Source organism: Xiphophorus hellerii, chromosome 1 (assembly GCF_003331165.1).
Source record: "Xiphophorus hellerii strain 12219 chromosome 1, Xiphophorus_hellerii-4.1, whole genome shotgun sequence".
NCBI lineage: Eukaryota > Metazoa > Chordata > Actinopteri > Cyprinodontiformes > Poeciliidae > Xiphophorus > Xiphophorus hellerii.
In genome coordinates, this window is record NC_045672.1 from 2117150 (window position 1) to 2132306 (window position 15157).

The window sequence follows — 15157 nt, forward strand, 5'->3', positions numbered from 1 at the left end:
TACAAATTCATGTAATTTATTTTTTTTTAAAGACTAAGAAAAGAGGGGTTTCTTAATGCTACTGCTGCCCTTTAATCCCTCTGGACAAGCGTTATGGCTATATGGGAGGAATCACTACTAATTACAGAGCGGGTAACGTGATGATTGATGGGCTTTCATATGATCTTGCAGGGTGACACACTGAGCCCTATCATTCCCTCTGAACTCCTCCACTATCCTACACTACAGAGACAAATTGGGTCTGCTGTGTCTCAATGTATACGCCATGGACAGCCTAATTGGTTGTTAAGAGGGTTTCTCTGCTAACCTGTCCTGCTTTCAGCATGTGGAATCTGTACTATCGGTTACCACTACTGTAGTTTCAAGTACAAACTAGAGACACAGATAAGCATGCTGGAACTTTCATATATTATGGATAGGTAAAGTATCAATAATTCATTGTGAGAAATATAGCATCACATAGCATGCTTAACAGTAAAATGGAAAGTAAGAACACTATATATGTTTCCCCTGTTTTTTTAAGGACTTAAACTTTGTGTGGCATAAAGCATTAACAGTGTTTTGCAAAAGAATTCATACTGCTTGATTTGTTTTTCATTTTCCATCAGGTTATAACCAATAAATCACACTTCACTGTGATTTACTGGGATACACATTTGACAAAATAACATTGGCGTGACATTTGAAAAAACAAACAAAAAAACAGTAAAAATCAAATTAAAGTTCGCCACAACCTATGTGAAAGATACAAAAAGCTTGTGGTGAGACCAAAATTACCTGTAAATGTATTTATTTATTAGGTTTATTTGATAGGGACAAACACACAATAATATAGACAGGCTGAATAAAACAACAGTCCCATGCATAAGCTAATTTACAGCACTTGTCCCCAAAAGGTCTTTCTAAACAATATGTCTAAAAACTATTAGGAAGTGAAATAGTAGAAAAAATTTCAAATAATAAAACATGGCATTGGCAACATATACAAACATATTCACTTAGAAGTGAAAGCCAACATTGCTCATTCTCTTAAAAACATACCATCCTCACTGCGAAACATGGTGGTGGCAGCATCATGTTATGGGAATGCAAAGAACATCCCCTGATAAACCTCCTGAGCTACAATGGAGCGGTTTAGAGAACGTACAAAATACAAACTCATAAGATAAGACTTTAAAATTGTCATTCCTAGATGTTTTCCATCCAATCTGACTGAGCTTGAGTTATTTTGAGATATTTTTGTCTCTTTTAGGTCAAGTCTGATAAAGATTTAAGGTGAGTAGAAAAGTTAAGAAACAGAGTAATGTAATGTATGTCTTCAAAAAGATGGTTAAAAGCATAAAATCGTTTGAAAACGTCTCCCAATTTTTAACATATAGGATGTTTAAGCTAATTTGTAAAGTCTTTAAAGCACACAGAGACCGTTAGGCAATCATTTCCTCACGAAGAAATAAGTATATAGGTTAAATATATACATTTTGAACGTACGTCCTCTAGCAGTCTATCCGGTACGTCACGACACACCCCTATATAGTGGGAACGACCAAAAATCTCAGAATTTGATTGGCAGGCGTATCCGCCAATGGGAGTGCACGCCATTAAAGAGTGGTGTGCTGTGATTGGATACAGGGGCGAATAATATATATGTATAGATATGCCTGACTGGGAAATGGTGGGGGCGGGACTATGTAGAAGTGCTGTCCATCTGTGGCGATACAGATAAAAAAAAATGGACTGACGGAGTGTAAGCTAACGTTGTTCTTCGCGTGAACTAATGTAAGTTGTTTTGCACTTTCTTAAAGCTTGGGTCTGTTGACTGCAGAGGAAGGCGTCTTATCGCTGTCGTGGCACTGTAGTTAACGCACCCTGTCGTTTCGTGTTGCAGAGAAGTGCCTAGAAGCACAGGGGCTGCTGCTGGTGAGGCCAGCAAAGTGTGCAGCCGCTGTTAACGTTAGCTGTTGTTATTGGTCTCCGGCCGCGTGCAGTATTTGTGATATAACGAGGTCACGAGCGCTTCTCCCTGTTCAGTTCTGTCCCGGCGGGGAAAAGCGCCCCGCAGCCGCCGCGCATCTGTAACATTTACACACAGCTTGGGTTAATTTCGGGGGACATTTTCAACATACCGCTGCTGGTAGCCGAACTCAGCTTTTCTCTTTCTTTTTGGCTGCTTGCTTATCTCCGAGACTTCATTGTTGCTCTGTCTCTTGGTTCTGTCTATGTGCGCGCAGAGAGGGGAAGGATGAAAAACAAACAAACTCCTTTTAAAATGTAGCAAATAAATATGGCCGTGCGTCCTGGCACATGGACAATTCTTCTCGCAACCCGACTTAATTCGTGTCGCAAATGGATACGTCTGCGTAGCCTGCTGCTAAACAAGCTTTTCTCCCACTCGTGTGTTTGTGTCACACCGCTTTCACTCTCTTAATTTTTTTTTTTTTTTAACCCAAAATTGCGCAGTGAGCGAGAATAGCCAGCAGCGGGCAATTATAGCGACAACTTGGAAGTTTTGGTTGAATGAAAGTGTTGTATGGGGGAGCGTGTGTCCCACATGACCCTTAACAATTCGCGAAAGCTCCAAAAACCTCATTCCCGGAGTGGGTTTCTGTTGTTGTTTTGCGGCTAATGATCCAACAAAGCAACCAGTGGGTGGTCAGATTTACACAGTCACGTTAAAGGTACGCTGTGCCCGTGCACAAAATAACGGGACGTCAGCATCCCCATCCCCCACCATCTCTGACCACAAGGTAGCCCTTCCTAATTCATCTCTTCTTTCCTTTCTTTTGACAGACTTGCTTTGAAGCGGGGGAAAACGTTTTTTCTGCTAAACGCGAGGAAGTTGCTGAAAAACCTTGCCTTCAGCTTAATTGTTTGGGGAAATTCGGCGACCTGGCTTCAAAAATTGGGCCCCCCTTTGGAACTCCACAAAGTGAACGTTGATATGCCACATCAGGTAAGAACAAACTCCCTCTCTCCTCAGTGACACTTAAACGCACCACTGACTTTTTTCATCATGCTTCGTGTGTAACAAGCTGTATTTTGCAGCACTTTGCTTTGTGTTTACATAGAGACGTCATGGTACTCTACATTACAGATCCATCTAGCATTTTGGCCTTGTTGTTCTCTCCCTGTGTGTGTGTATATGTGTGTGTTATTGTTATAGACAGATGCATCCCTCCACATTCCACATGTGTATGTCTGCTTGCCCGCAGCAGGGGCTGTTGTGCAAATCCCCTTAAATCCAAATACGCAGTTGGATAAAAAAATAATAATAATAATAAAAAAAAAAAAAAGGAATCAAGGCTATCAGATTTCTGTAGTCCGACATGTTTTTGCAGATGGTAGAAATATCGTTGTATAAATTTTAGGTGGTGTGTAAATTCAACCTTTCTCATTCCTGGACGTTTTCAGTCTTGTGGGAGACTGCAGTAAAATACAAGACCGAGTCTCATAAAGGCTGGAGTAGACATGGAGATAGAGACGCTAATGTAGAGTTAATGTGCCTTACATAAATATCCATACCTCTTGAACTTTTTCTTACGCTGTCCTGCAACACCCGTTCATTTTTTGTGTGTGTTTTATTAGGATTTTATGTGACAGGCCAACATATACAGTAGTAGCGCATACTTGTTGAGCAAAAAGGACAGTTATGCTTTGTTGTTAAATTATTCTACAAATAAAAGTCTGAAAAATGTGACACTCATATTTACTCTGGCCTAACGTGTCAATACTTTGTACAAACCACCTTGTGCTTCAATTTCAGTGCTTTCAGGAGGATTATCTATTTGCTCTGCATGCGTAAAGGCTCAATGTTTTTTCTATATTATTTGCAAAAAAAACCCTAATTTAGATTGGATAGAAAGCACTTCTCTTTTAGTATTTTTGAGGTGTTGCCAAAGATTATTATACAGATATAGATCTGGACTTTGATTGATTTTAACAAGTGAACATGCAGAACATGCATAACTCTAGTTGTATATTTTTGGTTGTTCTCCTGTGGGAAGGTGACCCAGTCTCAAGTCTTACAGCCTTTGACAAGTTTTCCTCCAGGACTACCATATTTTTAGTTCAACTAAACCCAACTTCCCTTAGATTCTGTCTGGCTTTTAGCATGATGCTGCCACTACGTTTTGTTGTCAGGATGGTGTATTGAAGGTGATGTGCAGTGTTGGTTTTTATATTTAATCCAGAAAGTTATATTTTGGCCTCATTTGATCAGTTCAACTAATTTCTGTATGAGTTGTGGTAAACAACAAGACTTTCTTTCAACAATAACTTTTTACTTACCGCTCTCTCATATAGGCCAGATATGTGGTGTCAACAACCCTTCTTGCAGCTATTAAGATTTTTTGATTAAATGCAAACTGGTAAACAGCATTTTATTAACCATATAAATTGTTAAATATTCCATCCATCCATAACCTGTCTATACCTGCTTATGGCAAATGGTTTTATTGCATACAAGAGATATATTATAGCCTTTGAAATATTGCACCCAAATAGTCCTTTGCCATTATCATATTGGTACCCCTCTTTTTGAATTCCTATAATTCCCTTAAAATGCAGTAATCTGTAAAGAGCAGGTTTTGTGTGGAACATCATTGTTGATTCAATTTAATGTTCACCCAGACTTTGATCATCATATGATATGTTCTGGAGTAGAGATGCACAAGATACTGAATAACAATTCATCACAGTATCAATGTTTGTAATATTGTAATCACAATATTGCAAAAGAGGGAAAAAGTTGGTCAAACCTAATAAAAAGAAACACTGGAATATATAACAATAATGGTAAAAATGTAATGTTTTCTTAGTATCTTGTAGGTCTGTTTTGGATGTTCATATTGTGAGCCTTTATATGAGGCCGCTAATCGCCTACCTCTTCCCCTGTTCTTTTTTTTTTTTTGCTTAGCTGGATTTATACTTAAACTATCTTCCAACCTTGCAGTGCCAGTGTAACCATGGCTTTACAAAGATGACGTGTTTTAATTTTAAGATAATGCAGTGATATTTGTCCAAATTATGACTTTATGGCACAATTGGTATGTTTGCTTGACTTCACCTTGTTCTTGGAAATTGTGATATTACTTGATTGCTGCTGTACCTCTGTTGTGAGTAAACACACAACCAGCAGTTTAGCTCACTCACCATTTACCTTTCCCTGTTTTACATGTTTGAATTTTTTGGTGCACTTTGTCATATTTCCATCTGTATAAATCTGTGTCTTGGACCAAGTAAATGATACAGTTATAGGAGTTCAGGCAGTTGGAGGACATCGACCGTTAGATACTATTTTGTCACTTTTCATTGGCATTGACTGTTGCCTGTTACAATTTTTCTGGATGAAAAATTATTTCAGAAATTATTGCGATAAATGATGATGTAGTCGTTTGAGACCATTTGCAACTAATGTAAATATGGCATGTTTATATGAGTACACCCACTCAAAAAAAAATAATTGGAAAAAAGAGTTGTTGCAGTTGCAGCTGTTGTTTAGACATGAGCTGAATGAAAAGCTGTGGAGGCACCTGAAGGTTGCTCTGCAATGAACAAATTTCTGCCAGTTTTCTTTTCTTCAAGCAGTTTTGTAAGGAATAGTTGACCAAAATGTGTTGTGAAAGTGAGAGACTGGTACAGTCATACAGAAAATTTCTACTGTGAGAAAGGATGTGTTCAATTCAATTCAACTCAGTTGAATTTAAAAAAGGATTTGAATGCAATTAAAGTAGGGCTGTTGTAAACAGATATTTTGGTAATCGAGTAATCTATCGATTATTCTTATGATTAATCGAGTAATCAGATAAAAAAAAGGTAAAATAAAACATTGGTAAATCTAACATAACAGCAGTGTTGCTATCGCATATCAACATCAGTCCAATTTTTCACATTTGAGCTTCCCTAACAATAACTTTTCAGTAATTTAGAAAATTAACCTGTAACAATAATAGCTCACTTTCTAAGTTAACCTGAAGAAAAGTTATACAAGAATCTGAAGTTATATTAATTTAATAATAAAGAGGCAGGCTCACAAATATGCTTATAAAAAATGTCTATAGTCCAGCTTTTGGTTTATGCATTCATCTTCAGTCAATTTAATAGATGAACTCTCACCTTGCCCAGACATTTATAGCTTTTGTGTTTATGTTAGCGACGGGATTTGACACCTTCGTTTGTCACACATAGAAACTCGTCTACCAGCGACGTACCGCCACCGTGTGCTCCGCCACCCATTTGTTGCGACCAGAATGATATGAAATAAATTTTCCGGTTCGTCCGTAAAGCTACTTACGTTAATCATCTAATGTGCAGCCGCCCACCGTGTTCAGTTTATTCGCTCACCTGTATAAATACACCTGCAGCGCTCTTCCCCACTGTTCGCTCTGAAACGCCACCAGGCAGCAGATCTGGGAGGAGAAAACCTGCCGTACTCCAGGCATCGCGCCAGTCATTTTAAGGATGTTTATTGGTCCTCTGATAATTATGTCTGGGTCTTTGTCGTTTTTCAATCAATAAAATCCTCCCAGGGCGAACTTGAAAACCGGACGTTATGCTGCTAACACTTAGCTTTCGTCAACAACTCGGGCGGAAGTCAGAGCGCTGGGCAACACAAGTAATAACCTGGCCGGAACACGGTGCATTAAATAATAAAATATAACTTAACGAAGCTTCGAGGCAGACAAATTTTCCTAGACGAATTTTAATAATCGAGGTACTCGAATCACTTGAGAAATCGTTTCAGCCCTAAATTAAAGTGCTTTCAGATGGAGTATTTGTCCTACTTTATGCAACTGGTATGTATGAAGTAGCCTATTTAATCTTGGGTGCATTTTTATTTCCTCATAGAGCAGTATTTGTGTTCAACAGGCTCTATATGGTGAAAGGCTAGAAATACTTTGGAAAACATAAAATATTTTTATTGTTACTGCAATAAATTCCCAAAAATATTGTAATAACCTTTGAGTGATTATAGCCCATCCCTAACTTTTGATGTCTAAAGGTGATTTTTTTTTTTTAAGCTGGGCTTCATTTTTCTCATCGCCAGAGTTCCCGTTTTAATTTTCTATTTAATAAATGATGATCATGTGGACCATGAATGTCAGTTTGCTATCTTCAAGAAAACAAATAAAGATGATAAAAGAATCGTACTCTGCTAAGGTTTCAGTGGTCTGTTTATCATATCTTGTGTTATAATTCCAGAGAACCCTTTTATTACGATGAACTGCACTTTCACCCTTCAGCTCCCCTCAGCCCCCCCAGGCCCCTTAAGCCATCTCACCCCTCCCTCTAGCCCCACTTCCCGCTAGGCTTTGGCATGTGCAGGCCAGCTCAAGCCAAGTCCACCATAACCCTGGCCTCTTGTTCCTGCGGTCTGTGCCTCACATAGTGGATCCTGCCGGTTGATGCTTCCCCTTGAGACTTGAGAGACAGACTTCATATTCAGAAACATTCTTCATGGTTAAAAATGAATATGCAGTTGCCAGTTCACAATAGGTTTAGAGAGATGAGTGATAACAGTTGTCAATATTCAGTAATAGTTTGCTGCTACTTGATGCCAAGAGGCATTGTGGTTTTGTTTTAATCTGACCACTTCATTATTGGAGTCTAAGCTAGCATTAATATTGGGTAAATATGTATTTGACACATGGAATATCAATGAAGCTGAAAAATCTGACCCACTTTTGCTACTTAATTTATGCACCACTGAAAATGATTAAAAACCAGTAAGGGTTCCAGTTGAAATGCTTTCCACTACTTTAATTCTTGCCTGTAAATCTGAAGGCCAATGCTAGGAGATGGAGGGAGATGAAACAGATTTGATCCTCTCTGGTTTCTCTTCCATAGATTCAAACTAGTCATTAGTAACAAAGTTTCAAAAAGTTAGTGTCAAAACAACTAAAATATTTCCTACCTTTCTGTAGTTTCTTCTACTGGGATGTCAGAGAACGTGAGTTGAGTTGTCTCCAGTTGAATGGAGCATAGAGCAGGGGAATGCTGCCTCTCCATTGCCGGTCGCTGCACATTGCATGCCAGCTGGCTGAAAGAGAACCACTACATTTTCCCTTTGCTCATTAGAGAGACAAAATTTGACTGCTTGCAAATGCATCCACTCCCAAATGAGAGCTGTGATTTGGAAATTAAAACAAACTCACCCGTCACTTATTAAAGACGGGTGATAAGTGCAAAACACTTCAGAAATGGAAGTGTTCTGCACAAAAAGCACTTGAAAGCAACATTTTGCACGTACTTATTATATATTTTGTAAAGGGTCAAAATTATGTCAATGATAAGAATTAAAGTATTACACACAGTGTCCACACATCATTAAAAAGTCTCAAATTCATTTACCTAAAATTCAAGCCTTAAATTGTTTCACATTCGTTAAAGACCAACTGCAGGTCTTAATATGAGGTCTTAAATTTTGTTGTGGCAGGTCTATTTAATCTCATTCTATGTAGTTTTTTTTCTAGTGGGACATGTTTGTCAGGCAGAAGTTTGAGCTATGTGCAGAAATGTTCACTCACTGTGACTCAAGGTGGTTAAGACTAGCCGCAACAAGCTGCTAATGTTAGTTAGCTAACGAGCTAGCTGATCTGTGAGTTTTTTGAAAAGGACAAAGCTGCTGCCAGGAATGTTTTAAATTTGAGTTAGACCGGGTTAAACCCGGTTGAAGGTATAATAATGGATCTAATTACCAGTTTACACAGCACCAGGAACATTTTTTTAAAATACACAACATAATCTGTGCTGCCATGTTAGGAACATCGGCAGTTTAGAAATCTGCTTTTAAATCAACTCATTTGTCCCTTTGTTACAAAAACAACTCAAATGCTCTGCTTTCCTCCTGAATTTTCTTCAGTGTGATACCAGCTAGATTCCCTGAATGTTTCAAACATAACACATCACTCCCTGTGTGGTATTTTATTTTTTTGATGAAACAGACACCAGGTGTTTGCAGTAGCAAAACATGGAAGGTTTCAAAAGCTGTCCAAAATGGGAAGAATAACTTGGGAACAACACTGAGAAAAGACTCTGCTGTGGTACTTGCATGTCTAATTACTTTCCCTTTTTTTGCCTTTCCTTTCTTCCCATAAATCCCAATCTCCTTCTCCCTCCTTCATGCGAATGTGCTAAACAGGAGCTAATGGGTTCCTTATGAGAAGTAATTGTGTAGCTCCAGCAGAAGTGTAGTAGGAGCTTTGGTCTTGTGGCTGATGTGATTAGATCTGCTCGAATCCCCTAAGGTACTTGATGAGATGAATGTCAGTAAAGGCTCACCTCACCGTTTAAGGTCACCGATTGAAACATGTGTACTTCCCATGGAGTTACAAGCTTTCTGAGCTCCACATCTGAATGAATTGTGGTGGTAAACACTAGCATAGATCACAAGGTTTGTGCAAAACGTTGTGGTCTGGCAAAGCCCAGCGTTACCGTGCCAGGGGGTAGGTACTCAGTTCTCGGCAGGCAAAGCTGCATCTGCTGCTTGGATAAAAGAGAACTTGCTGAGACACGGAGAAACTGCTCAGAAATGCAGAGTTTTAGAGTTTTTATTTTACTTGTTTAAATTCACAATGAATGTGTATATAATTCTGTTTCTGTTGGTTTTTGCAAGAACAAGAAAGAATAAGGCCTTAAATTTTTGTTAATTTTCTTTTTTATTTTCGGTTAGTGACACAAATCAAATAAAAGCCAGAGAGATGAACTACAAAAAGTGTAACACTAAGTGGATCCACATTGTGGTAGATTGAGTCAGTGAATCTTGGTATTAAAGGTCAAAGTAGAATTCATTTCGCACTAAAATTTTAAATTATTTTCGTATATATTGTTTGACAAATTTTTCCTATTTATTCCAGTGTTTGAAGAAAGTAAGTTTATCTTTAAATTAATTGTGAAGGTTATTTTTTCACCCTTACTCACATACATTTATTGTATATTTTGTGATAACACAACCATTACTGACGGTAGCCTGATGGGAAACATAGTTAATGTTTAAAAGTCTTGTGCTGTCCTTCTCTTTTGATACCACGTGCAATAATTTGTCAATGACATTTTAGTCACTAGTGATCCAACATATTTAGAACATGTTAAAATTTCTTCGCCATAGTTTCTTCTTGAGAAACATTACAGAGTTTTTCTTTGCAAATCCTCCGTCCTCTTGTGAAGGCCGATTGATGACAGATTATGTGCTTTTTTTCTGCGCTGAAAGGCTAATACAGCAGTGTTGGGGAATAACATCATGCAGAAAAATTAGGCTCCTTGTGAGCCAGACATTTTCCACACGGTATACGTTTAACATTGGACTGTACTTTTCAGTGTACATACTTTCATTAGCTTACAGAAGCTCTTACCCATCCCAAAGCACAAGAGCAGAGGTCTGAAGTTATGTCATTCTCAAAAAAGTGGGTGGGAGAGCAAAGCCGGAAAAAAGCTGTGCCTGTGGGTCACAGAAAGGCCAATCAGCCCGATTCATTTCTTCGTTACTTGTTTGCCAGAGTGACTTAAAATTAGACAGGATAAATCAGGGTGTAACTATAAAACAGCTTAAATTCTTAGTGTACAGTCATTTTTTCCTTTGTAGAAGTTAGTGTACAAATGACTAGGCTGATTCTGAGGAAATGTGCTCTGTATGAGGTGCTATATAACACACAGAGGCTAAGCACTTTGTATTGCCTTGTTGCTAAAAATGTGCTATATAAATACAATTACTTTTACTTTTAATGATTATCAGCCTGATTGGTTGTCATTAGTGATTGATATGGATGCTGAAAAATGATCGTAAATTGTTTTACGATCAACGGCGCTCTGTGGTGTGGAAATTCAGTTTCAGAGAGCACACAGAAGTGTAGTTGGCTGTTTAAAAGGAAACTGATTTTATATTTAGGCTGTGACATGGAGCAAAGCTTCAGCAGATAACGGAAAGGTAGAAGGTGTTCCAGCAAAGCTGCACTGTTTGTCCTTTCGAGCCATCAACCTGTGTTTGCTAAGGAAAATGCATGGTTTGGAAATGTTGAGACTATGTGGACAATTTCACATATAACGTAATTTATTTTCTTTACAAAGCCTTCTGTTTACTTAGTTAAGCTATCTATGCTAATAATGCTAATTGTATTTTAGCATACTGTGAGTAAAACGTGAAAACCGTTCTTCTTTCCTGTTCATTTTAGCTCTTAACAAGAAACTGGATTGACTAAAATTGAGAGCTTTGTCCAAGTTACAGTCTATTTTTCTTTATATCACTGTAAGCTTCCAGAGTATAACCAGGGTAAGCTGATGCACCACTGATTTTGTAATGGAGCCAATAGCGCTTTATGTGAGTCACAGGTACAGCTTCGCGTCAGTTGCTAAAATTCATAATATTTGGTTTGATTTCAGTAACGCCCGTTGGTTTGTCGGGTCACACATAAAACACACCACTCTAACCAGTCACGCCCCTGCTATTCCACAATCACATTTTTGTGTGTGTGTGAGCACAAACTAGCATGGCACTGATCCACCACTGTTTTAGCAATATGGGAATTACCAAACAAACACCGAAGGCAGCAGGTTTATGAATTCATTTTTGTGTTTTAACAAATTTGGTGCAACTTGTTTGAGAAAGTTATTCCCTCTTCCCACAAAAAATATTGACAAATGACCAGCTGGATTGTGCCTGTACGAATGCAGACTGAATATGATTCCCAGCCATTCCCTTTGCCTAGTTGTCATTGTCAATTAGAGGATTTAAAAAATTTGAACTGATCTTCTTGCTGTTTTTTCCCCCTCGGTAAGGTACTCAGTACCGCATCTTGTGACGTTTATAGTTTCTTCAGCTCCTGTAGTTCTGTATAAGCTTTTGTCCTCATCTTGTGTTTACAATGTGCTTAACAACCACTGCTATTTTAGCACCCCCACAAGGAGAATCTTAACAACACGGAAAGCACCGAGCTCCACCAAAAAGTTATTCCCTCAAGTGGGAAAAGCAGAATTGATGATGTGACTCAAGTTAGATTTAAAATTGGTAACAAATGGGTATCAATGTTTCTTTTTCTTATTTTTTTCTTACTAAATGAAACCAAACGGAAAGCTTTACTCGCTGCTGTTATTACCTTTAATTAAACAATGGCTTTCTTGGTTATAAAGGTGAAAAACTGAGACGACTGAAACTGCTGTTTATGTTGTCTTAAAAACCTCTCCAAAACTTTGAACTTTGGTATTTGGTAAAACTACACTGCTCAAAAAAATAAAGGGAACACTTAAACAGGTGTTTAACACTTAAAGTGTTCCCTTTATTTTTTTGAGCAGTATATTTAGCAACTTTTTGCAAGCAGGTGACAGCCATTTTTGTTGTTTTTTAAACTTTGACTAAAGTCTTTTGATGCAGATTGAAGTCAATACCTGGAAAATATATGAGCTTTGATTCCAGGGTTTTTCTTTTGTTTTGTTTTTTTGAGAAAAAAGAAAGTGTTTAGGGTAAACAAAATTCATACTTCATTTATGATTTTCAAAAATATATGCAAAGATTTGCTGGCAATAAATTTACATCAAACAGTAAAACTTCCTTAAAAATAGGATAAAATCAGAATCAGTTTTACTGGCCAAGATTGTGTGCACAAGCAAAAACATATAAACCTCTACTAGACATGTGTGCAGTATAATAATATTTTTATTTCTTAAGAAAAAAGAGGAAACTAAGAAAATATGCTCATTTTAAAATCGTTTTATAGTGCCCATAATGATTAATGTTTATGCATTTCTAATAGTTTTAATGTATGTTGCCATGTGAGATGTACAGATTTCTTCTTGCCAGAGCAGCATGGTTTTTATTTGGGAATGGATTAAGTTTAATGCTTCAAAAACATGGACCCTAAAAAGAGGGCTATCAATAAAATCATGTGATTTTAAGCTTTTCCTGCGTTTTTCAAAGAGCCCATCTTTTGGCCGTTGTGCAGACTTGCCCCGCTTTGAGAAGGCTACTTAAAACGCTCTCAAAGACTCAGCTTCTGTCCGCCTTCTAGCTGCTCTTTCTGTGTCTGTCTGTGGAGGCCCAGTATAAGGGGCTGTGTGTGAACTGCTTACCGTTCCCCTCAACCTTTTTTTTTCTTTAGCCTTCATTCCTTATTTAATTTTTTTTCTGGTACTGCTGCAGTGCAGGAAAGGGAGAGACAAGCCCACTGATGGAGATTGGTTGTAGCCTAACAGGCCCCCACAGAAATCTCCACCCATGTCATCCTGTTTGTGGAACAATTAGTCTTGCCATTTGTGCATGCCGAGGTGCACTGCTGCAGTCATTCTTTACATGCAGTTAGTCAGTATCTTCTGTTTCCTAATGTACTTCTTACTTACTTCTCATTTGTTTCTTCATGCTAATTTACACATATTCAAACATCTGATGGATCCTGTGAAAGAAAGCTGAAGCTAAACATAAAATCTCAACTTCCTCCCTTTGTTTTGGCCTGTTTTATGTTTACATTTGCAGGACATATTCAATCATCTGTAGTTGCCACAACTGGGACAAAATATCTCCTGCCCCCTTCTCTTTGCTTAGCTCGGATTTGTCAATCTACCGCAGCGTTCAAACCCAGGCATTTTTGTTTGGTCTGTGTGATTGTGCAAACCAAAAGCATGCATCTGTGGGATCATAAGAGAAACATATATGTGAGTCATTTGTGTTTTATTTGGTTCACCCAATAAATGAGGCACTGTGTCATCAAGGTGTAGCTTGTAGATTCCGCTGAAGTACAGATATCCTGATGTCTTTTTCTGGTTTCTACTCTTCATCATTTAAGAATATGCCAATGTGCCTTTTTTATCCAATATTAGAAATACATTATTAGATGCAGATAAATAAATTCTTTTTCTTAAAATTTTTATTGCCTAAAATGCAATGACAGCATTCTTTTTGTGAGCTTGATCATTTGTAGCAAAGGATCCATCTGCTGCTAAAAAAAAATACTTCCAACATCAACGTGTGAAAAGTTCATCGCTTTCTGCTTGACTTAACATGAATACAGTGTGAGGCTGATCTATTGATTACTTTGTGTATTAACTGATTGATTGGATAAGGTGCTTAATATGAGATGTTTTTTAACAGAATTTGAACCAGTCTAAACAAAGCCTGTTGAGGAGTTCTGCGTCAAACATATTTATAGAAAAAGGTTGGGGTTTTTTGTACAGTTTTGGCTTAGTTACTGCTCTGACTATGTTGCTCTTTTATCCATTTGCATTTTTAGAGTCTGTATTTTGCAGTTATTGACTGTTTGACTCAGGGGAGGAAATAAAAAAAGTTTTCCACCAGCCACAGTGGCTGGTAGAGAAAACCTTTGACCGGCCACTCAGACATTTCACCAGCCACTGTTTTAATTTTTCTTCTTTCAATTCCAAACCCCACCAGTACAAGCAAATTATATAAACTTATTGATTTATTCTTAACTACCGTATATGAAAACCGATTTACTAATGTAAGTTTACCATACATTTGTAAGTATACAGACTAATTTAAAATGACAAAGGATGGACACCTGAGCAGAGGTGGAGTGCAATAAGTTCATTTGAAGTAATTACTACAGCAAACTTTAAGTACACAATCCTAATATTCTTGCAATCATTTCCTATTTTGAACATTTTCACATTTTGGCTACAACTCCCCCAGATAGTATATATATTTTTTCTTCTCATCAACTTATTTTATTATCGTTCTTGTACAGCACTTTGGTGCAGTTTTACACCTGTTTTTAAAGTGCTATATAAATAAATTTGACATTATTCAAGATGTGTCTAGTCATTTTTTAAGCATTTTTAAATGGTATCAATAGCCATTTTCTAACTGTTCTATTTTTTCCCGTTACTTCGTATTTCAATACGTTTTCTATTGAAATTCACAATTATTCTTATTACTAAAAACATCTCAAAACGTGTTCATTATTAATTCTACAGGCCATCATCATTCTATGTTATCCCAGTGTTTTTCTGGCTGCCTGCTTAGTGTTGGCTTCCCCTATCCGGACTGACACACACACACACCCGCGCACATACACCCCCGCACACGCCCGCACACACACACACACCCACCCACACACACACACACACACACACCCCTGCCTTCTTCTGCATGACACACTGCTTCTTCATGAACATTTCCACTCCTTCGTACCGGGCAGCAGCAGCTAATCTGAACTCTTCA

At 37.8% G+C, this 15157-nt stretch overlaps 1 protein-coding gene across 2 annotated transcripts in view; it reads left to right on the forward strand.

Moving 5' to 3' along the window:
• Positions 1 to 1543: 1543 nt before the first annotated feature.
• LOC116723584 (vitamin D3 receptor A) overlaps positions 1544 to 15157 on the forward strand; it is an 84837-nt gene continuing 71223 nt past the window's right edge. Inside the window, exons 1-2 of one of the 2 annotated variants that reach the window (XM_032568622.1) lie at positions 1544 to 1776; positions 2788 to 2950. The gene's annotated coding sequence lies outside the window, so the exon portion shown is untranslated. Of the gene's footprint in view, positions 1777 to 1814; positions 2676 to 2787; positions 2951 to 15157 lie in introns of those variants that run through there. The other variant, XM_032568629.1, reaches the window with a different exon arrangement.